A 25,319-nucleotide genomic window follows, 5' to 3' on the forward strand; every position below is an offset into this window, starting at 1 on the left:
CGTTGTCTACGTTTATTTTCTTGAATATTCTGGCGTTTCTCAAGATTACTTAATAGATTTGCACGTTCTAGACCTAAAATAATGTCAGAAAATCATATTTCGTTTTCTACGCACATATGATTTTTTTTTATAAATTTCTTTTGGAAATAATACATACGAACAACATTTACTTCCTCGTAGGCTACCTTTTAATGCAGCGTGTTTAAGGTATAATGTCGTATTTAGTATACTATTCAAATGTTAAGATCGTAAGTTGTCTTTGGAATAGTACGAAAATTAACATTTAATTTGTCTTACCTTTAATTCAGCATGTTATTTATGAAATAAGGAGTAATGTAGTTGTATATTAAATTTATTAATGCCTAATAGGATTTTCGAGCATAACATACATCATATGTTCTCCCCTTCTAAACAAAAAAAAAAAAAAAAAAAAAAAAAACTCTTCCTCCCATTTCTCATGAAATAATTGTTTTCTAACTCGTACACACTGCTTTGATAATGCCAGTATACCACCACTGATATTGCTTATGAAATTGATATAGAACCTGCCGACGCCTAGGAGCTGCGTGAGGGAGGAACGGGGACTGTGAAGATGATGTCACTCAGAGCGATAAGCTGTGTGAAGGTCAGTGAGGCACAAATTCTAAAGTGAGGCACGATGCCCATCTCTGACGTAGACTATCTCTTTCGAAAATAAGAAATGGTCCCCAACAATCAATCATTTTACCACGGCTTTAAGTTCCAGTAATAGTGCATAAACGTGATTGATTGATATACACAGGCTATGTGTTTACTACGATCGGAAAATAGGTGTTTTCCCCATCACTTACAAAGATTAGTAGAAGAAAGGATATTAGTATGTCCAATTTCACTAGACAGGGGCTTCGCGATGCAGATTGGCCCGTCCCTCCGGATTTCAGCGCTGAGGTCGCCAACCTATCGATCGGGCGCTCCAGTCCGGGGTCATAACCCGATCTGCAGTCGACCGCCAGACCGTGAAATCATTGCCAAAATAACACGGCAAATCAATGCGTGCATCTCCTGCATTGGTGCAATGCAATCTGTTCGATTCATGTCAACAGACCCCGGCTTACAAAACGTAGAGCACAGTTTTTGTGCGAGATCGTGCGTATTTGCTTGGTTTCCGCACAGAACCAATACGCGGTAAGTGTGAAATACCACATTCAGTATTCCCAACGTAACACACATAACAATTTCCCTTTTCTTACCGCTTAAGCGTGACATTCATTTTACTGCTTAAGGCTTTTAACATATTATTTTTAGAGACGTTTAACATAGTAATAATTATAAATTTGAAACTTACCACTGCAGTTTCACCTAAATTGCAATGTTAATTATTGTTTTTAAATATTTGCAAAAATTAAGTAAAGTCTACTACTCCACGAAAGCTATTGTATTCCTGGTACAAGTAACATTAAGGAAGCCGTGAAAAAATCAACAAGACTCCAGATGCCGATGTTATTACTGCAATATGGTATATAAATAATATTGTTAAAATATTAAAATGAAAAAATAAATCATTACATAACCTTACCGTTTGTTTTAAGTTCGCATTTATAGACTGGGGGAGAAAAAAAGACAGACGTATATCACGGCCTGCTGGAGTATAGATATTTTTGTTTTCTAAAGTTGCCGTCATTAAACAGAAACCAAGATGGAGATTTCATTGCAACTAATTAGAAATTCGTCTTTCAGGTATGTAATAAACGATCTTCGCACAAAATAATGTACGATACACGAGCGGTATGTTTGTTGTCATGTTCTCGGAAATTAAAAAAGCTCAACTACGTTTCGCTTTTTCAATCTTTTCCTCGAACATGAAAACGTCAACATACCGCTCTTGTAACGTATATTACAATTGTGTTAAGTGACGTATTGTGGAATCATGGACGACTGTAGCATCTTTTGGTCGGAGCTTCTTTCTTGTTGGATGCATAATTCATAGCGGAGTACTTTAGAGAAGCTGGCACTCGATATATTTAACACTAGGATTATCACTTTCTATCCATCACCGATAAAATTAAATTTCTATCGTTTTTAAATGGTTATATAGCGACGTCGTATCAAATTTTCGATTGTCTAGAACAGACCTGCACAAACGGCGCTCATTGAGCCGTCTAACAGCTCGCCGGAAAAGTACGTCGAAATGACGTAGACCTACTTTAGGTAGAGGATAGTCCACGCAGCTATTGTCGTACCATCGGATCTATGCCCCTTCAGCGCTGTCGTCGTTCTTGGAAAAGTTAACGCCTCTACTCACCCCGTTCCACCCCTTTCTCTCCCACTACGTCAAACAGCAGGCCACAAACCTTGCCGAATAGGGATGTTGCCAAACTTTCGTCAAACAGTGTCATGTCTCTTGAATATTGCTTATAATACTGTAAGGTTAATTATTACTTATTCATAATTTAATTTAAGTAGGTCTAATGACGCTGATTGACTTATGCAAAATGCTATTACTTGCTTAATAATATTTCTTTCATCACTCCGTGCTACAGTATTCATGTTGAGTTGACAACACTGGACTGCAAGTGCAAATAAACTGTCCCGCAAGAAGGCTCAAAATTGTGAATAGTGGGGGAGAGAAAGTGAGAGGGATAGAAAAGAGAGAAATAGGAATACAGGGAGAGAAATGAATTGCCGAGGCTGAAAAGGAATTAGGGTTCAGTTCGCATATCTTACGGGGACACAGAACCGATGGTCGGACTATATCTGTTGTAGTGTGTATTATCAGTACCTATTTCACGTTACCTATCTACGGCTACATAACGGACGAATATAAAATACGGAAAAGTGATCATCAGGCGAATTCTTTCAATATTGCATGTGAAAATGTTTATTTTTTCACAACAGCTGGAGTTAATACTTATCTGCCACAAAAATTTGAAAGAAAGAGGAAAACATAATATAATGCGTCATTACTACTCCACACATAGAGATACGATGGTTTTGTTGGTGAAGATCGCAGAAAAAAGGTTCAGGAGTTGAAAGTTTCATTATTACATGAGGTAGGGTACATTAGAATTTATTAATATTCAATAATTTAAATATCTCTCTTCAGGGAAAAGGTCAGCTCATTGTTGATATGTTGAATAAATTACGGGATTTCAGTCGTAAACTTACACTTTTCGTAAGTCAGTTTCGGGAAGGTAATATGGCTCACTTTCGAACGATAGAAACTGCTCGTGATGAAGCCATGTTAAACGATTATGTACAAATATTAATTGAAATTCAAAATTAATTTAATTCCAGGTTCCAAGATCTTGCCTTATTTTGAAAAAAGTTTAAAGTTACAATAATAAATTCCTTCAACACCATTTGAAACAGTGTCATACGATTTACAGCTCGAACTTATTGATCTTCAATGTGGCCTAAGGACTAAAGATGTTTGAGTAATACTACTAGTCTGTTTGAATGTTACAAGACTAAACCTCAGCAATAATATCTACGACTACACAAGCTGGCTGTGAAAATGATTGCTATGTTTAGCTCGACATTTATATTTGTGAGCAACTTTTTTCTGTTATCAACTTTAATAAAGGCAGACATCGAACATCTGTAACTGATGTTTCATTACGATCAGTACTGTTCCTTTCAGCTGCCAACTGCATAAAACCCCATTTTGATGTACTAATAAATAAAAATATGACAAAATGATATTGTATATGTAAGTAGCTCTAGAGTTTCTATTATTTCTTTATTAACTAATAACGGTCAAAGATAGTTTTCTCATACTAGTACTTTTGTGTACCTTTCGTACGAGATCACCCCCTTCTTCCAGTCCACCCGTATACAGAGAGCAGACAATATCTGCATTCCGCTCTCGAGCTGTGAGCAGACTCGGAGAGCGCGAACCTTGTGCGGGCCTGGCTAGCCTCTATGGAATTAGTGATAGTGAATGAGTTCGAAGATTTTCAATGAGATTACTTGACATTCGCCATACAGTTGGTACAAACTTTGGAGAAAGGTAACTAGGTAATTTGCCCTAACGTGATTTGAATCTACACCGGAAATCAGTTTCGCAGTTCAAGTTCCGCTCGCTATTCCTATACCATGTCCGTAACCTGAAATATTCTCTTAACTGGAAATGTAACAAATGCAATTTTTGAAATTTACTTTAACATGTACGATATATTATGTATATGTGATTATAATTATAGTATCCTAGTTTTATTAATATCTATCCGGTGTCAAAGACGACGCTTTCGCTTCAAAATATAAGATAAGAGACTGTTTATTGATTAGGCCTTCTCAGATGCCACTTCAATCACAAGGAACTGTAACATAATTTTGTGCGAGATCGTGCGTATTTCCTTGGTTTCCGCACAAAACCAATCCGCGGAAAGTCTAAAATTCCACATTCAGTATTCCCAACCTAACACACACAACAATTTCCCTCTTCTTACCGCTTAAGTGACATATTGATTTTACTGCTTTAGGCTTTTAACATATTATTTTTAGAGACGTTCAGTATAGTAATGATTATAAATTGGAAACTTAACACTGCAATTTCACCTGTTAATTATTGTTTTTAAATATTTGCAAAAATTAAGTAAACTCTACAACTCCACTAAAGTTACTGCATTCGAGATTAAGGAAGCCATGAAAAAATCAACAAGATTCCAGATGCCGATGTTATTACTGCAATATGTTATATAAATAATATTGTTAAAATATTAAAATGAAAAATAAATCATTACATAACCTTACCGTTTGTTTTAATTTCGCATTTATAGACTGGGGGGAAAAAAGACAGACGTATATCACGGCCTGCTGGAGTATAGTAAACATAGAAAACATTTTAAAGCAACAATGTTGAAGATAGATATTTTTGTTTTGCAAATTTGCCGTCATTGAATAGAAACCAAGATGGAGATTTCATTGCAACTAATTAGAAATTCCTCTTCGCACAAAATAATGTACGATACACGAGCGGTATGTTTTCTTTCAATTCTCGGAAATTAAAAAAGCGAAACGTAGTTGAGCTTTTTCAAACTTTTCCTCGAACATGAAAACTTCAACATACCGCTCTTGTAACGTATATTGCTAATGTCTAGCATTTTTAGTCGACGAGCCGGTATCATCTCCACGTGGACTATAGGCTATAACATTCTCACACACTGATCTATCACCTTTTGGCACCGTTAATAACTGAAAATTTTTAAAAATATTGTGCTACTTCAAAATACGGCACCGGTAGGCCTATATCACATTACAGAAATGGTAAAGAGTAAGCTTCTCAATTTTAGGAGTACTGAAATAATTATAGTTTTTCTTAGAGCAATCATTACTGTAAAACAAAATGTAACTTCCCTATTGAAGATAACCTCTCAAAATTACGGAGAGAAATTTGTAATTCTATAAAACAATGGCAGTTCAAAAATGTCTGCGCATAAGGATTAAAAATTTCTTGAATTAAAATTCAGTAAAATAACGAGGACATCATGTCAGAAGGTTGTATCAACAAAACTGCAATTTTACAGTAGAGCCATTAAAAAGATGGAATTACTTTTCCTTTCCTTGTCTACACAAGAGGGTATTTTCTTTGCTTCTTTCTCATGTCCATTCTAATTCTCAAACGATTGTTTTCGTACATAAAAGGGTTAGATTACAAATAAGTTATCTCAATATGCGAAGATCTGTTGATACGGCGCACAGTGGTCTAGAATGCAAATTTAGCGGGACATATCAATAACTTTTCAGCTACATAATAGATTTTTATGAAATTTTACACGGTAGTTACAGGTAGCATATATGTTTTGTATGCAAGCTCTCGTTACGTTGGTATAAGGGAAACTACCCCTTATAGGGGGGCGCATTTAGACAAAATTAGAAACTTTTCTCCTATCTGACAGATTTTTATGAAATTTTACAAAGCAGTTACAAGTAGCATATATGTTTTGTATACAAGCTCTGATTACGTTCGTATAAGGGGAACTACCCCTTATAGAGGGCGCAATTAGACAAAATTGATAACTTTCTCCTATTTAACAGATTTTTATGAAATTTTTCAAAGTAGTTACAGGTAGCATGTATGTTTTGTATACAAGCTCTCGTTACGTTGGTATAAGGGGAACTACCCCTTATAGGGGGGCGCAATTAAACAAAATTAGTAACTTTTCTCCTATTTGATAGATTTGTATGAAATTTTACAAAACAGTTACAAGGAACATATATGTTTTGTATACAAGTTCTGATTACGTTGGTATAAGGAGAACTACCCCTTTTAGGGGGCACAATTAGAGAAAATTAGTAACTTTTCTCCTATTTAACAGATTTTTATGAAATTTTACAAAGTAGTTACAGGTAGCATGTATGTTTTATATACAAACTCTCATTACGTTGGTCTAAGTGTAACTACCCCTTATAGGGGGGCGCAATTAGACAAAATTAGTAATTTTTGTCCTATTGGACAGGTTTTTATGAAATTTTATACAGTAGTTACACTTAGTACATTTGATTTGTGTACAAACTCTGTTTACGTTGGTATGAACAGAAGTGCCCCATACAGGGGGATGCATTTAGACAAAATCTTATAGGGGGGAAAATGTAACATTTTAGGTACTATTGCACCTTTTGGACACTCGGGAAGCTTATTTGGTACATAATTAACAAGCTGTCATCTTGAATTCCCTGAATTGTACTGCGGACGCAGATTCGGTTCACAGATATTGAAATAACTGCAACCGAGAAAAATTGCACTACTGCACCTCGAAAGAATAGTGCTCATGAATTATTACTTCCGCAAATCTGCGCACCTTAAGACTGGATTTAAAATAGAGGTAAATAGTGGAGGAAGTGAAAAAAAAATCATGTTTGGACGAACCAAAGGGTTTTTTTTTCTCTACCTTAGCAAAGTCTGCACTCAATGGTTATATTTATATTTTGTCCCGTGTCCATTCATGCTAATTTTACATACTATAATAACATTAAATGTAACACAAACAAACAGTGTTACATAGCTAAAGAACTACTTGACATGTTGATACCAAATATGAATGGAATCGACCACTTACAACAGAGTTACAGCACAAGGAAAACGGCAGACTCGCGGCGCTTGCTGAGTAAGAATGCTGGGTGGCGAAATGTGGCATGTTACCGGCTTCTTATCTCGCTATGCAGCCACCTCCGCTGATTAAGATTATCAATTGAGTGTTACTCAGTTATATAGGAAAAATAATTTAAGGGTTTAATTTCATTTTTTTACATGTCATTTTTCTGCATTTGTCCTCCTAAATATGGATTTTAGACCACTGTGCGCCGTTCTGGCATGATGCTCTCGATATAATGTATATGCAAAATATGTCATCCAAGTGTTTATTTATATACAAGTTGAAATGGATCTTAATTCGTTAACAAGAATAATTTCAAAGCATGTCACTTCTACATGTTTTGCAATAGGCCTATGCATTTTTTTATATGTTGGGCGCGATTTTTATTCGTTCTCATCAGACGATTGTCTCGTTTATTTTTGTTTCCGATACTCTCTGCGTGTTACAGTTGAAGAAGAATAGAAACTGTGGTGATTTCCTTCGTAGAAGAAATGTCGAAGTTCTTTCATTGTATGTGAAGCAGGCTAATAGAAAATAAGAAACTTTTAAGATTACATTTACCTTCGTCTTCAGGCGTCGAAAGAGAAGCTAAATGGAAATGTTACTCTTAGACAGTTGTAAATGGCTAAATCCATTCAACTGAAACCTCTTGTTCTAGATACCTTCTTGAAATGTACATGTTTACTCTCCAACCTACCTCCTTTAAATTTTGCTTTTTTCTTTGACCAAGTTAAACGTCAATCGGTCTGGCTGAGAAACTGGAGCTGAAGAGGACCGGGTGTCGTTTGCAGCTGCAATCCCATGCAAACTGCTCTATCTTTTCTGCGCGTCCACAAAGACTTCATTCTACCTTCTGAAGAGGAGTTCATTATTGTGTACTTCGCCATAAATTTAAAATGTTTGTCGCACCTGTTTGGCTTGCAGCTTAACCCCCTCGACTTATAACCTCACCGCCTCCATGCTTGTGTAAACACGTGTGTATAAACACGGAAGTGACATGAGTTCTGTGAAGAAACACTGAGGGCCCATTCACAACTTTTCAGACGATGATTTTATAAATGTACAGTGCCCGACTTTCAAGTTGGCATATACAGGGACATCATTTTATTTTTACTTGCATTTTTATTGTACCTGCATTTCTGAATGTACTTCACTCTCACCCCTTCACTAATGTCCTTGCTCCCGTCAGACACACAAACTTACGGCCGCTGTTGCATTCGAAGTCTTCAAGCAGTGAAGTAAACACTGCAGTGTATAGTGTGTTTCAGAAATATGGTTGCGTTTTCTATAGAAGAAAGAACCTATATTAAATATATCGTACCGGTACTAAAAAATTATATTCAAGAAACGATAAATTCAATTTCATAGAATATGCTTCAAAATGTTTTTAATAATATGCGTACTGAATTGAAGCCTGCATTGTAATGAAGGGCAACCATTTTCAGCAACTTGTTTAAAAATTGGGATTAGCTTTTTCTGAATTGAGGTGGCTAGAAGCAAAGGAATGCTAGTGACATTTGTAATAACATGAGTTAAGTGCATCCAGTGTAAGCTAAAGTATCTAAAATTTTAGTGGCAAAGGAATATTTTAATCGCATCGCACATTAAAATTTAAATAAAAAATTTCACCGATTTTACGAAAGCTTAAATATGTAAACCCCATTTTCTCAAAAGTAACTTAAGTGCACTTACAGCCCTTTAATTATGACCCCCTCAATTTAAATTCACTCTCTATATTGTATGATAACATCAATAATTAAAATGCTAAATAAAGTAGACATTACATAACGAACATAGCCGCCTGAAAAGTTGAGTTTTTGAAAAAAAAATGTTACTACTCCACTGTATGTTGATAAATTCCGTAAAAGTGATGATCAAACTGAAAATCGTAATATCGTATTTCCCTACAACATAAATGGATACACTACTTTTATCTCCTCCTATACCTAGTAAAATGATTTGTTTACATATTGCACTAGTAACATCAAACTCCTGTAATGGAAGGGGGAAACAGTGTTTCCGAGTATAGGCAGGTTAATGTTAAAAATGTTGATAAAAATAAAGTGATGTCCCTGTACAGTATGTAAAGCTGGGAGATTCGTCGAGTTCGTAGCTTCATTTGGAATTTTATTAATCATGGTTTAACGTTACGAAGTAATTGGTAACTGTTGAATTGTATAGGCTTCTGTAATCCTGATTGTCCTCTACAATTAGATACAGTATTCACAAAACTTCAGTTTTGCGGGAATTGTTATTTTTACGTTTATTTCGGCCAATATAAGACTGTACTTATACAGGGTGTTAAAAAGTATCAATATTTTTGGAGATGTTAGTGTGCATCAAAACAAGAAAATAATGTCTAATAAACATGGGTCCTACAACATATACTTTCTGAGATCTCAATAGTTGTTCGTAGGAGGTGCTCAATGTGATGTCCATTCATGGCAATGCATTTCTCTGCCCTTTGGCGTAAGGAATCACGCACTCTAAATTTGATCTGGTTGTTCTTGATAACCAAAAGTCTAGAGAATTTAGGTTTAAGGAACGAGGAGGCCAAGGTGTGGGGCCTCCTCAATCAATCCAGCGGTCCTGAAATGTCAGCGTCAGGTGTTCACGCTCATTGCGGAAAAAAATGTGCTGATGTGCCATCGTGCATGAACCACATCTGTAGTCTTTGCTGACATGGAACTTACTTCGCAAGGCAGGCAATACGTTAATAAGAAAGTCCTGATAACGAGCTCCAATTAATCTCTGTGGTGGCAAGTATGGCCCTATTAATCTATCATCAAGAACGCCTGCCCATACGTCGATTGAGAATCGGTGCTGATGCCTTGTTTCTTCAACTGCATGGGCATTTTCATCAGCTCACACGTGCTGATTACGAAAATTCACAACACCATCTCTGCTGAACCCCGCTCATATCCGCAACCAAACTTTTGTTTTCAGTATTCTGTGCCAGGTGTGTCAACTACGGTATGATTATCTGGTAGTCTGCTGTATTGTACGGCAGAAAAATGCATTGCCATAAGTGGACATCACATTGAACACTCCTATAAACAAGTGTTCAGATCTCAGAAAGTAAGTGTTGTAGGACCCATGTCGATTAGACATTTTTTCTTGTTTTGATGCATACTTTCACCTCCTATAATATTGGATACTTTTTTAACACTCTGTATAACATTTAACATATGTTTAGCCTACTAGCGCATTCTAGTGATTGTGAACCGGACTTGCGTTCGAAATCTGCTTGAGCCAATTACTTTATTAAGTTTTTTTCCCGACTGTGAGGCGAATGTTATGTACAAAGTTCTCTGTATGTGACACCATGGGACGTACATAAACGTTACTTCCCACAGCTTGTCTGTAGTACACGCCGAAGTTCAAGGGCGTCTGTTTGGCGTTGCATGCGTTTAGTTCACCTTAGTCTGCCGTGAGGTTCTGAAGGGATTACTCATTCGTGCTTAGTGTAGTACAAGTTATTGTGTTTTTTCTGATTGTTCAAGTATCCTGATTATCATATTGCAGCGAGTTTTGTGGGTTTAAGTTATCCAAAAATGTAATATTTGTATTCTAGGTCATTCGTTATCTCGTGAAACCAAATGTGTTCGCGCGCGGTACCTCACAGTAAGAACCTTATGGTGGGGATAAGCGAGCTAGCTATCTTGCAAGTCGAAGCGTACCAAGGGAGGGAAGCTTCTCAGTCCACATTTTCCTCCCCCTCAAGCGCAGGTAGGTTTCACGAGATACCGAATTGCCTGTAGAACGTCCTACAAGTCATTTCAGACATTCCGCGGGACATTAGTCGAGTATTTCAGAACAATAAAAAATAAAGGCTTATTTGAAGGACTCACTTTTGTATTATCTCTTGTGGTACAGGTTAGATGACTGTGTAACTTACTCAATTTTAAGTCGTTTATAAATATAGTCTATTATTTATTTTTCCTATAGAAATTTTATTAATGTTTAATGGGACTTTTTTGTTATAATGTCAGTGGTAGATAACATTGGCTAAAGGTGTAAAGAAATACGAGAAAGTAGGTATGCTCCAGCATTATCTTTATCTAGTACAAATTCCACTTAACTCACCGGGTTTGAATCCGGGTTTCGCATGTAGAAAGTCATTCAGGTAGCCATTCAGGTACGATGTGTGATAGGCATTTTTTAATATTAATGTTAATTTTCACATATATATGTTTTAAATTATTGACGATTCCTTTTCAGTTCAATTATATATTTTGGGAGACTTCCGTGTATAATCCATTAAGTCACACTAATAAAATAGAGCATGGATGGGCATCGTGCCTCACTTAAGAAATAATGCCTCACTGACCTTCACAGAGCTTATCACTCTGAGTGACATCACCTTCACAGTCCCCCTTCCTCCCTCACGCAGCTCCTAGGCGTGGGCAGGTTCTATATCAGTTTCATAAGCAATATCATTGGCGGCATAATGGCATTATCAAAGCAATGTGTACGCGTTAGAAAACGATTATTTCATGAGAAATGGGAGGAAGAGTTTTTTTGCTGTTTAGAAGGGGAGAACATACGATGTATGTTTTGCTCGAAAATCCTATTAGGCATTAATAAATTTAATATACAACGACATTACTCCTTATGTCATAAAGAACATTCTGAATTAGAAGGTAAGACAAATTAAATGTTATTTTTCGTACTATTCCGAAGAAATGTATGATCTTAACATTTGCATAGTATACTAAATACGACATTATAGCTTAAACACGCTGCATTAAAAGGTACGAGGAATTAAATGTTGTTTGTACGTATATTTTCCAAAATAAATTTATAAAAAAATATATTAAATGTGCGTAGAAAACGAAATATGATTTTCTGAAATTATTTCAGGTCGAGAACGTGCAAATCGATTAAGTAATCTTGATAAACGCCAGAATATTCAAGAAAATAAACGTAGACAACGTGATGGAATATTATTGGCTAGTTACGCATTTTCTCGCCTGTGATTTAAATAAATTCAATGATGGAGAAATAGTAAAGAGGTTTATGATTAAAGCTGCCGAATTAATTTGCCAAATTGAATAAAAGTTTTCGAGTCTCTCACGTTAACCAAGCGCTTTCCTAATAATTCGCCACTGACCGCCTTAGCGATTACGATAAGGTGACGCAGGTCACAGCAGTTTATATTTCCCATCCTACTCTGCAGTCTCCTCTCCTAGTAAACAAACTATTTCAAATCGAGTGCCTCACGTAACGGAAAATTGTGCCCATGTATGAAATAGAGTATACCTCTGCTCTTTCTCTCCCCTGTAATCTGAGAAGTGTATGCAGGTGGCATGCAGCGCTTTGCATGTGCAACTATTATTAACACATAATGAGTCATTCAATGCAGTGGAATCTTGTTTTCATGTTCTGTGAACGTTATGTGTACGTGTAGACTATTGTTTCACTAGTGTCAACGTTGGTGATAACCTTTGCAGTAAATGAAAACATGAGTAATGTTTGTATTAGGAGTCATACGACTACAACAATCCATACTACAGTACAGCCACTTTTAAAAATGTAGACAGGTATTTATACTTATGATGGTAGTGTTTTCTGAATTCGGGCTCTTACGAAGCATATTGAAGAACGAGAGGAGGGGGGGATGATGATGATGGTTCTGAGAGAAAAGTAGAAGATAAATATTGAATACTAGCCGTACCCGTGCGCTCCGCTGCACCTGTTAGAAATAAATATAAAGTAATTACATAATTAAAATAGGACGTTTGATCCAGGGAACAACTTTTACAACAGCGCAAGATAATCTGCTTCGCTCATTACCCAATTTTTTTGCATTGCATTTATTGCATATATATTTTATTTATTTTAACACGATTCAATTGAGCATAGTTAAAATTTGAATTATAAAATAATGGATTGCTAAGCTAACGTACTATTACTGCATACTAAATCAATACACTCTCGTTGTTCGTTAATTCTCTGAGATTAAAATGAGTGTACATAAATATTATTTTAAGAAATATAGAAAACGAATTTACAAAATAGCCTATCAAATTTTCTGTGCATAAGAAGCTATTTTAATCTTACCTGTCTTCGATTTACTCAGACGTTACTGTAATAACATTATAGCAATATGTCCCTCTAGAGAAACTACACTTTCCAATGGTGAAATAATAATTATTTATACAAATCGGTTAATTTAGCTTCTGATATTACTTCATACAAACATAGAAACATTCTCTGTAGGCTATGTTTAATAGCTTTCGATTGTTGATGTCCAAGGCCCCTTTTTGGAGTGTTGTTGTCGAAGGCCCCTTATAGACAAAGTCATTTGTTCTTAATTCATTGCACCGTCTTAGATGGCGTTATTTTAATTTTAAAATTCATTTATCTCATGAAATATCAGTCCTATCAAAATTTTGTAAAGAATAAAACTTATCGGAAATCATTTTTAAAGAAGCTTTTGTTATGTAACAGTTTTCACAAAAATCAATAATAAGCGAGATATTTAGATTTATTTAATTCAGGCCCCCTTATAACCCTCCCTTTTAAATAAAGTATTTTGAATGCCATATATCCTAAAATCTAAGTTACAACGAACTTAATTTATATTCCAATTTTCATATAAATCGGTTCAGCCATTATCGCGTGAAAAGGTAACAAACATACAGACAGACATACAAAGAAAAATTTCAAAAAAGCGATTTTCGGTTTCAGGGTGGTTAATTATATATGTTAGGACCAATTATTTTTGGAAAATCGAAAATTACCAGAAAAATTTCGGCTACAGATTTATTATTAGTATAGATTTTACCTAAAATTTGCTAACAATTCATGGTTTGGAAATTTGTAACGAAATTTATAATGTTAACCAGACAAAACGAAGAGTTAAATTAGTTTCCAAGTATTTACTTTCAACAGCTACTCTCGTAGCTCCTGAAGTCATCACTAGGGAGCGGATTTTTATGTGCCAAAAAATTTAAATATATTTATTTTTTATGTGCTAAAAAGTACGAAAATATTTGCTAAAAATAAAAAAAAAATTCTTTTAAATATGACAAAAATACCTTACTTAGCTTGGAGAAAAAAAAATGTTACTAGATACTCACCCACCACACTTAAGTGCTAGTAGTTGGCCGAGAATTGCAGTGAACAACAAAGGTCATCTCCAAATTCTCCATCACAAATGCATGCCGAATATCTCTGAACAACGACTTATACTGTGAAAACGATCTTTCCACATCACAGGACGTCAGACGTGCATATTTAAAGAGAGGAATGTCACAAACACAAACACCGTCAATTTCACCTACAGGCACACCCTCCAATACTTGAGCAACTTTACAAATTTTTTTATATCCACTGTTTTTCCCAAACACATTCTGGAATTTGTCCCTTAGTACTTGTACTTCTGAACCTGGCAGCGAGTCTAGTTTAATTTCCACGGCACGCACCTCCCTGTTTCAGACAACAGGTTTTTGGATGTTTCGAGTTTTTTATGGTGTCTCACAAAAAGCTTAAATTTGCTAATAGGAAAGATAAATCGTTTTTTAAAAACCATCTTTCAGTATATCTTGAAGGATATCGATTGACGAAGCCCGGTAACAGGGAATCACAACAAGATATATTGCCTCACTTGATGGACATTAACGAGAGGCGAGAGATTTGTTTAATTTAAATAATGTTCATACCCGAGCTCTTATCTGTTGTGTTTCACAAACAAAGCGTGGAATGAAATCATCTTCAGCAACAATAAACATTCCTAATAATGATTTGCAAGATCTCTCCTCCTTGTCCATGTTAATTTATTCTCTAATAATAACACTGATATGCTGCCTAGCAGTTCTCAGAACTTGAGGCGATACTATTACGAAAATAGATCACGGATACACCACACAGCGCTTAGAAACACGAAGCAACCAAGAATTCTTAAAAAGATAACGTACTTCTGAGTGACATAATTGATTTAGTTTTAAAATATTTAAAAGTTCTTGTAAAAAATTATTTAAGTAAAAAAACTCCAAGATTTATGTGTTTATAATAGATTTCCTGAAAATATGAATTTTTTGTGAAAAGACGTGTTTTTATGTGAAATAAAATTAGAGTTTTAAACTTGAAACTTCATGTTCGGAATTTTTAACTTTGTTAATTGTGTTTTATCACACGCAAAAATAATATTTAATTACATAGAAATCCGCTCCTTAGTCATCACCAAAGCTCGGAACTTGGGGACTTGTGTCTTTGCACGTGGCTAAGCGACCGGACTTCAATGTCAACAAACTCCCGCTTCCAGCACGGAGATACTGTCAGGTCTGCTGTAAAAGTGGTTTCTGACTGGAACAACATATTGATAGTATTATGGTAGTTTGAAACACTTAATTTTACACCATATATAATAAAAATAAACATGAGAAATTTATCAAATTTACTGTTCTGTTCTGTACATTTTATTACAGTGTATGACTACGTACATTCCAATATTTTCAAACCCTTAACTTCATCGCTGATATGAAACAAGAAAAACTTATTTCCAAGTCACATGAAGTGACGGGAGCAAACTTATAATACTGAATGTTTTCACTGTCATTGTTTTCTGTTTGATTTTGAGCAATTGCTAGCTGATCTCGTATGTGAGAAAGATAAGTATATCCTAAATTTTTCTCAAAAATAGTTTTCAATTTGTTCTACGGTAGGTTCCTCTGCAACTTGATCCATGGCTATGGACAAATTTTCCACTAATTTAAGGGACTGCAATGTCTTTCAATGAATGCCGGTTTCCAGCCTTTAGTTTGTGTGTAGCACAACTTACAAAATATAAACTCTCCATTCGAAGAAAATAATGTATCTCCTTCGAATTCCTTCACGAAATTCTGTACCTAAAGTTTACAAAAATGTATTTTGAAACTTGTATAATATGCATTCGAATAACACGTGTTTTCTAATTCCTCATATAGACCGTTTATCTGTAATTCTCTGAATGTCATTGTCTTCGACATGCCACAGTTTCTTCGTTCGTCTTCTTGCCATTCGATGTGACCACTTTCTTAGTACACACGACTGTCCCTGAGCACTTGCAGCTTGAGCTTTGTGTACGCTGTACCTGTAACCTTACTCATGCACATGAAACACAAGTCCCCAAGTTCCGAGCTTTGGTCATGACGCTGGATACACTGGCCGAAATTTGTTCTCCCTGAAGACTCGAACCAGGCGCATTCCGTAACAAGAGTTCTGGCAGGACGGCGATACTGCACGGGACGATTAGTAGTACGTTCTAATCTCCCGCGAATGTGCAGAGTGACTTTGTTACCAACGTAATTTTTCGTCTGTTAGATGTTTGTATTGATTGAATGTCAGTTGTAAGGTTGCGTTTGTTTACTTTCAGATTCCGGAAGTGTAGCCCCGATGAAGCTGGAAAATCCTGAAAGAAAGCGCTGAAGACAGGAAAGAGTTTGTCTTCCAACGACTGAGGTATTGAGGTAACGAGCAAAGAATTCCCTCATGTTGTCTATAATTAATGACTTCATGTTGTTTCTGTATTGACGTTCGCGGTTGTAAGTGGCTCTGACATGCCTGGTAGCTGTTTTACTTTATGTGGGCTGGGTTTTACTACACCACGTGCATACGACACCTCTTTCATAATTAGACGAAAGATGAAACGGAAGTCTAGAATGTTACCAAGTTACTAATGAAAGTCCTTATCTGTAATTGATGAGTATCGTGATTGGGATTATGAATGCAGTTTCTGCTAATAATCATTAGTAGAAGAAACCGTTATTAATAAAACATCACCACCACCATTATAATTATCACCACCACAATTTATATTTTTATCACTACCATTATCATAATTACCCCCACGTTCACCATTACCATAATCATTCCCACCACTACTGCAATGATCATACCAACTTCACTGCCATTATCATTACCACCAATACTGCTATATTCATTATCACCACCATTGCTACAATCATTACCACCATCAGTGCCATAATCATTATGACCACCATTGCCATAATTATTGCCACCACTGCCATAATCATTACCAATACCATTGTAATAATCACTACCACTACCACTGCCATAATCATTATGACCACCACTGCCATAATCATTACGACCACCACTGCCATAATCATTACGACCACCACCACAGCCATAATCATTACGACCACCACCACTGCCATAATCATTACGACCACCACCACTGCCATAATCATTATGACCAACACCACTGCCATAATCATTATGACCACCACCACTGCCATAATCATTATGACCACCACCACTGCCATAATCATTATGACCACCACCACTGCCATAATCATTATGACCACCACCACTGCCATAATCATTATGACCACCACCGCCACTGCCATAATCATTATGACCACCACCACTACTGCCATAATCATTATGACCACCACCACTACTGCCATAATCATTATGACCACCACCACTGCCATAATCATTACGACCATCAACACTGCCATAATCATTACGACCATCAACACTGCCATAATCATTATGACCAACACCACCACTGCCATAATCATTATGACCACCACCACCACTGCCATAATCATTATGACCACCACCACTACTGCCATAATCATTATGATCACCACCACTGCCATAATCATTATGACCACCACCACTGCCATAATCATTATGACCACCACCACTGCCATAATCATTATGACCACCACCACTGCCATAATCATTATGACCACCACCACTGCCGTAATCATTATGACCACCACCACTGCCGTAATCATTATGACCACCACCACTGCCGTAATCATTATGACCACCACCACTGCCATAATCATTACGACCACCACCACTGCCATAATCATTATGACCACCACCACTGCCGTAATCATTATGACCACCACCACTGCCGTAATCATTATGACCACCACCACTGCCGTAATCATTATGACCACCACCACTGCCGTAATCATTATGACCACCACCACTGCCGTAATCATTATGACCACCACCACTGCCATAATCATTACGACCACCACCACTGCCATAATCATTATGACCACCACCACTGCCGTAATCATTATGACCACCACCACTGCCGTAATCATTATGACCACCACCACTGCCATAATCATTACGACCACCACCACTGCCATAATCATTATGACCACCACCACTGCCGTAATCATTATGACCACCACCACTGCCGTAATCATTATGACCACCACCACTGCCGTAATCATTATGACCACCACCACTGCCGTAATCATTATGACCACCACCACTGCCGTAATCATTATGACCACCACCACTGCCGTAATCATTATGACCACCACCACTGCCGTAATCATTATGACACCACCACTGCCGTAATCATTACGACACCAGCACTGCCATAATCATTACGACCACCACCACTGCCATAATCATTACGACCACCACCACTGCCATAATCATTACGACCACCACCACCTGCCATAATCATTACCAGCAACACTGCCATAATCATAACCACCACCGCTGCCATCATTATCAACACCGATACCATCATCATCACCACCACCAATATAACTACGATCATCACCGTCACCATTATCCTCAATACAATGTCATGGTCATGATCTTCGCATCATCACCATGGCTCTTGGCCGGTTTGAACCGTGAATAGCTGTTCTGATGAGAAGCTGATAACCGCTAATATTACGACACAAGTGGTATAACATTTCTTTGGTTTTGATTTAGAAAGAAGCAGAATATCTAGTTTTGAAAGAGACATCCTTAATTGGGAATAGATCTGGAAGTTTAAAATCCCAAGTTGGATGTTCGTAAAACTGTTCATTGTTCTGTGACGTCGTTGCAACCAATTCCCGTTTCGAGAGGAGCGACTTGGCATTCATGGCACAGGTCTGGCTCGGTTTACACAAGCTGAGCTGTGGAGCTTCATATTGAACGAGCGTTTTCATTACGAAGACGCATTTATACTCGAGTGCACGATCAACAAGAAGCCACTAGATCAGCTTGTTCCTGATCTCTTATAAATATTTACTTTACGTTCCTAACCCTCTGGAATCTGTTTAATGATTTACTGTGGAATGAGAAGATGGATTGGGCTTAAAACCATGGTGTCAATTTCGTAATGGCTTCTGAACTCGGTCATGCATTTCATTAGGTGCCTCTTTACCTCGGAATATTTTTATTTAGATTAACTTGAATCATATTATTTGTTGGATGACTGCGATATTTGTATTGTACTTCACTGAATCTTTATTCATCTAAAGTAGTTGGTTAAATTTAATCATTTAGATTATTTTGACTGGGAAACACATCTTGCTTTCCTCTGAATCTTTACTTTTTTCAAATAATACATCAGGTGTGAAGATTTTATTGTGTGCTGTGTAGTCATTGATATTATTTTAGTTATATATTTCCTGTGAATCTTTACTCATTTCAAGGACTTGGTCATACGTGAAACTTCTGCAATATGCTGTTTAAACTTAGAAATCTTCTCACCATTCGTGAACTGCCACAAGGGAGTACTTAAAAACAGAAATTTTTACAAGTTAATTGAACCATTGATTTTGTTTTAACAATGAAATTCCTACAAGTACATAGCTGCAAATAAATTTTTTTGAGATTAATGGAAATATACCTATTTTTAGAGAGGTGTTACAAAAAAGTAAAGAATGCTACTTCTTTCATGAAGAGAGTAGCGGTACCTCTTGCTCAAGCTCTTTTAACTGGTATTTTTGGAGGTAATAGGGAATGGTAGGATTGTAGATATTCTTTTTTTCTTTATCCACTTCTGCTGGCTATTCCTCATCCGTTTCGAAACGCACAGTGGGATCAATTATGTATCCAGATCTTGTAGATTCCTTGGAAGGATGCACCGTAAGTAATGCCATTAATTTCAGAGGATTATTCTTTGAGATATTTCAAATAAAAAAGTCCAATACAATTCTGCTTGTTTTCGTTTCCTTTTCGAGATAAAAATTGTTTTGTATGAAACAGCGTGTTTTGGGAAAGCCATTGTATTAATTCCCAATATGCTCAGTCAATTTAAGACAGCAGTATATTGTGATAATAAATTATTGAAAGAAGTTCAGTTTTGTCCTTTAAACATGCAGAAATGTTATTGTTTCGTGATTCTGTGCTAACTGTAGCACTCCACTTGTCCCTAGGCCAGCCTCCTCCTTGCGTTGCTAGCCGGCGCTCGGGGATTGCTACGAAATTATGACAGAATGAAAAGATGTTGGCGAAATGATGTAACTGATTAATATGGTAAAAACTCCCAACTCCGACCTTCTCCGTCACAAGTGTCACTATGGATTTTCGAATGAAAAATCCCAGGCCTGACTGAAATCGAACCCGGACCGCTGCGTGTCAGGCTGAAGGTCTTACCACTCGGTCACCGCAGGGGACGTTTCTAAGGTTTGTGGCAGTCATGTCAATTGATGCCTATAGGAGCAAGCGCGCGCTTTAGAGCTCAGGAGAGGAAAAGTGGAAAGGAAAGAGACGGACGAAAGAGGTAGTATATGCCGCTTGGTCGAGCTATACACAGGGATGGTCAGCACTGATTCAATGGATAAAGGGAAGAGAACTTATTAAAACTGTATCCACGTTAATTTTTAGATTTGTCTGAGAAGTATGAGTGCATTATAAGAATGTAAGTTTTAATTTTAATGCTCATTTTTCACAAGTTTTATTTTTTTTTATTCAAAATAACTATTTTATCAACTTTTTTTTTTATAGAAAAGTGAAATTTTCAGACATAGGCCTATTTATTTAGTAGCCTTACAGAATGTTTTCTTAAATATAATATACCGTAAATACATATTACTGAAGATAATTGAAAAATTTGAAAATATTCCCATGGAAATTGTTTGTAAGGAAATGAATTAACAAAGCAACTACTGTTACATCATAAGCAAAAGATACGTGCCCATGTGTTGTAAAAATGTCAGCTCTATAGCTTCAGCACATTTCGAGAAAATAATTTAATATTCTGATGATAGGAAGTTGCTCACCAATATCACCTTAAAATCCATGTTCCGACAAGAATTTTCTTATGGAATATTAGTTACACTTAAAACATATAAAGCTCCTAGGTCTCTTTGATTTGTACTGTAATATTGTTTTGATTAGTTTATTGATTACTTTTATAAGGCTAAAGGTACCATCAATATCAATTCCAACTTATCATGTCATACTCAATCTATTTTTTGGGGGGGGGATATTACTTTCTTTACGAATGATGTGTTTCATTCACTTAGTACAGTATAGTTGTACTACTATGGAAATTATGTGAATATTCCTTCTTAACTCTTTATTATGTTATTAACGTTTAAAACACAAGTGCAATATTAAGAAATTGGTATTAGTACTTTTGGTTTACAGACAATATAGATAATATCAAACAGAAAGAAGCCATATAAAAATAATGACATAAAATTTCATGTTCCGTTTGAAGTTTGTGCACCACTGCTTTCTTAATCCAATAGATAAAACAGTTATATTACCGGTTGTTCTGTATGGCTGTGAAACTTGGACTCTCACTTTTAGAGAGGAACAGAGATTGAGGGTTTTTGAGAATAAGGTTCTTAGGAAAATTTTTTGGGGCTAAGAGGGATGAAGTTACAGGAGAATGGAGAAAGTTACACAACGCATATTATCGCACTATAGACTATTGTACCTAATTCCAATTAGCAGTTTCGTCCTTCGTACTAGTAACTCATGTTGAAATAATTCTGTACCTACTCTATAAAAGAGTACTTTACGTACTGTAAATTCAGTCTTCACTTCTGCCCGATCCGAAAAGATAAAATTACTCAGACATGCTATCTACTGTCCGTCCAAGTGGTTAAGTCGCAGGGTCATAGAAAGGAGGGAAATCACGTGACAATTAACGAGGCCCTTTTATTTAAGTCATTTTAAACAATTGTGGCTATAATATTACGTATACTTACAATTCCTAACAGAAATTAATGTTTTCAGAAAAGAGCTAAAACAGCCCAGCTACTAGATTTTACAGAGGGGCGAGCAGAAGCAGGTGGGGGAAATCGGGATGCGACATAGGCAAACGGACGACAGTACCTGTGCGAGAATATGATTCAATATTGAAAGCGAACGTATTTCTGGAACGTACTATACTCACTAACTCAGTACTGTTTGTGTTTACTATGACCGTAAGGTGACTTTGACTGTATACGCTTGGTTCTGTGTGGAGAACGGTTGGAAGTTTACTAGTAGAGGGGGTGGGCGTGAAGTAGGCTACATTCAAAAACTCGGGTACAATAAAAATTGAAGTAAAAATAAAATGATGTCCCTATATATTGTTTCAGCGATTGAGAAATATGGACGTGTTTTTGTATATGGTCTTTGAGAAGATTAACTCCGTACGTAGATGAAATTATTGGGGATCATCAGTGCGGTTTTCGGCGTAATAGATCGACTATTGATCAGATTTTTTGTATTCGACAGATAATGGAGAAAAAATGGGAGTATAAGGGTACAGTACATCAGTTATTCATAGATTTCAAAAAGGCATATGACTCGGTTAAGAGGGAAGTATTATATGATATTCTTATTGAATTTGGTATTCCCAAGAAACTAGTTCGATTAATTAAAATGTGTCTCAGTGAAACATACAGCAAGAGTCCGTATAGGTCAGTTTCTATATGATGCTTTTCCAATTCACTGCGGGCTAAAGCAGGGAGATGCACTATCACCTTTACTTTTCAACTTCGCTCTAGAATATGCCATTAGGAAAGTTCAGGATAACAGACAGGGTTTGGAATTGAACGGGTTACATCAGCTTGTTGTCTATGCAGATGACGTGAATATGTTAGGAGAAAATACACAAACGATTAGGGAAAACACGGAAATTTTACTTGAAGCAAGTGAAGCGATAGGTTTGGAAGTAAATCCCGAAAAGACAAAGTATATGATTATGTCTCGTGACGGGAATATTGTACGAAAGGGAAATATAAAAATTGGAAATGTATCCTTCGAAGAGGTGGAAAAATTCAAATATCTTGGAGCAACAGTAACAAATATAAATGACACTCGGGAGGAAATTAAACGCAGAATAAATATGGGAAATGCGTGTTATTATTCGGTTGAGAAGCTCTTATCATCCAGTCTGCTGTCCAAAAATCTGAAAGTTAGAATTTATAAAACAGTTATATTACCGGTTCTTCTGTATGGTTGTGAAACTTGGACTCTCACTCTGAGAGAGGAACATAGGTTAAGGGTGTTTGAGAATAAGTTTCTTAGGAAGATATTTTGGGCTAAGCGGGATGAAGTTACAGGAGAATGGAGAAAGTTACACAACGCAGAACTGCACGCATTGTATTCTTCACCTGACATAATTAGGAATATTAAATCCAGACGTTTGAGATGGGCAGGGCATGTAGCACGTATGGGGGAATCCAGAAATGCATATAGAGTGTTAGTTGGGAGACCGGAGGGAAAAAGACCTTTGGGGAGGCCGAGACGTAGATGGGAGGATAATATTAAAATGGATTTGAGGGAGGTGGGGTATGATGATAGAGAGTGGATTAATGTTGCACAGGATAGGGACCGCTGGCGGGCTTATGTGAGGGCGGCAATGAACGTTCGGGTTCCTTAAAAGCCATTTGTAGGTAAGTAAGTAAGTGTTTGTAAGGCTATTTAGCAGAAAATACGTGTGATAATATCAGTTGTCGTTGTACATTAGAATTATAAGTATATCTCAGACTGACTGTTTAAGTGGAAATTTATGTAATTGAAGTTCGAGAAATTCTGTCTTAGCGGATGAAGGCCGTTACAATGTCGTGCAAAGGGGTAGGCACCTGCGAATGCTGAGTGTGTGTCAACACACGCTATGACTCTTTGTATACGACGTGATCTAGCGTTGTAGACAGGTTATTTGTCTCCTGCCGGTTGCGTCATGTTTCTGGCAAATAAGTTCTAAGAAATTTATCTGCATACTTTGTTCGTGCGGATACAATTTAAATATCGTATTTCAGGTGGATGACACATCACCTTGCGTGAGAAATACAGGGACATCACTTTATTTTTACCAACATTTTTAACATTAACCTGGCTATACTCGGAAACACTGTTACCCCCTTCCATTACAGGAGTTTGGAGTTGCTAGTGCAATATGTAAACAAATCGTTTTACTAGCTATAGGAGGAGAGAAAAGTAGTGTATCCATTTATGTTACAGGGAAATATAGTATTACGATTTTCAGTTTGGTCATTACTTTATAGTATTTTATCAAAAACAGTAGAATAGTAACAATTTTTTTCACAAACTCAAGTCTTCAGGCGGTTATATACATGATGTAATGTCTACTTTATTCTGCATATTATTAACCTAATTTATTCCTGAGAATTTTGTGAGCACTTCCGTTAGAAACCCCAATTTCTACAGCTAACTTCTTGACCGACTTATTACGACCTCGCTGCATTCTTTCTCTAGCATCTTCTACCACCTTTGTTGGCTATCTTACACTTTTCTTCCTTTCTGTACACTCTGTTGCTCTAAATTTATCTACCAGATTAATGATATTTCTACGAAAATATTCCGTAATGTTATAATCAGGAAATTGTGAAAAAAAAAAAAACTGTTGTTCACATTCGGTTATATTGTAATTCCAGTTTCCATCATCGTCCTTCATACCTACAAATAGTAAAACAAAACTCTTGTTTAAATAATGCTGTTAAGTGCCGCACCATATTATAGGGTACCGTACTTTCGGTAACTCTAATCTTCACTTGTGCTCAGTCCACACAGATAAATTCAGTTATGCTACACACTATACTGTGTGAAAATAAACTTCAATAATATAAACTTTTTCTTCTATAGAAAACGCAACATATTTCTGAAACACACTGTACTCTGTACTGTTTATTTCACTGCTAGTAACAGCGGCCGTAAGTTTGTGTGACTGGCGTTAGCAAGGACATTAGTGAAAGGGGTGGGAGTCAAGTACATTTAGAAACGCAGATACAATAAAAATGTAAGTAAAAATAAAATGATGTCCCTGTATTTCTTCCATTACTGAACAGCTGGTTCTTAAAATTTAGTTAAATTTGTAGCTTTCTCAGAAGGGAAATAAACATGAAGAAAGGAACTGTTATCATACCGTAATAATCGTGTTATTTAAATAATTTATAGCTGTTATGCCTTCTTTTAGCATAGGTCATCTCATCAGAAGCCTTGGCTCCAGGAAATGAATAAAAGTCTTTGTCAGTGTTTTAAAACATGCATGAAGCATACACACACCACAAA

General features: G+C 36.5%; 1 protein-coding gene across 7 annotated transcripts in view; it reads left to right on the top strand.

Annotated features, from left to right (window-relative positions):
- DAAM (disheveled-associated activator of morphogenesis-like protein) overlaps positions 1-25,319 on the top strand; it is a 1,051,518-nt gene that overhangs the window by 312,157 nt on the left and 714,042 nt on the right. For 5 of the 7 annotated variants that reach the window (XM_069834114.1, XM_069834116.1, XM_069834115.1 and 2 more), the window contains exon 2: positions 16,432-16,525. The gene's annotated coding sequence lies outside the window, so the exon portion shown is untranslated. The remainder of the gene's footprint in view (positions 1-16,431; positions 16,526-25,319) is intronic. The other 2 variants (XM_069834117.1, XM_069834113.1) reach the window with 1 other exon arrangement.

Source organism: Periplaneta americana, chromosome 8, assembly GCF_040183065.1.
Source record: "Periplaneta americana isolate PAMFEO1 chromosome 8, P.americana_PAMFEO1_priV1, whole genome shotgun sequence".
NCBI classification, from domain to species: Eukaryota; Metazoa; Arthropoda; class Insecta; order Blattodea; family Blattidae; genus Periplaneta; species Periplaneta americana.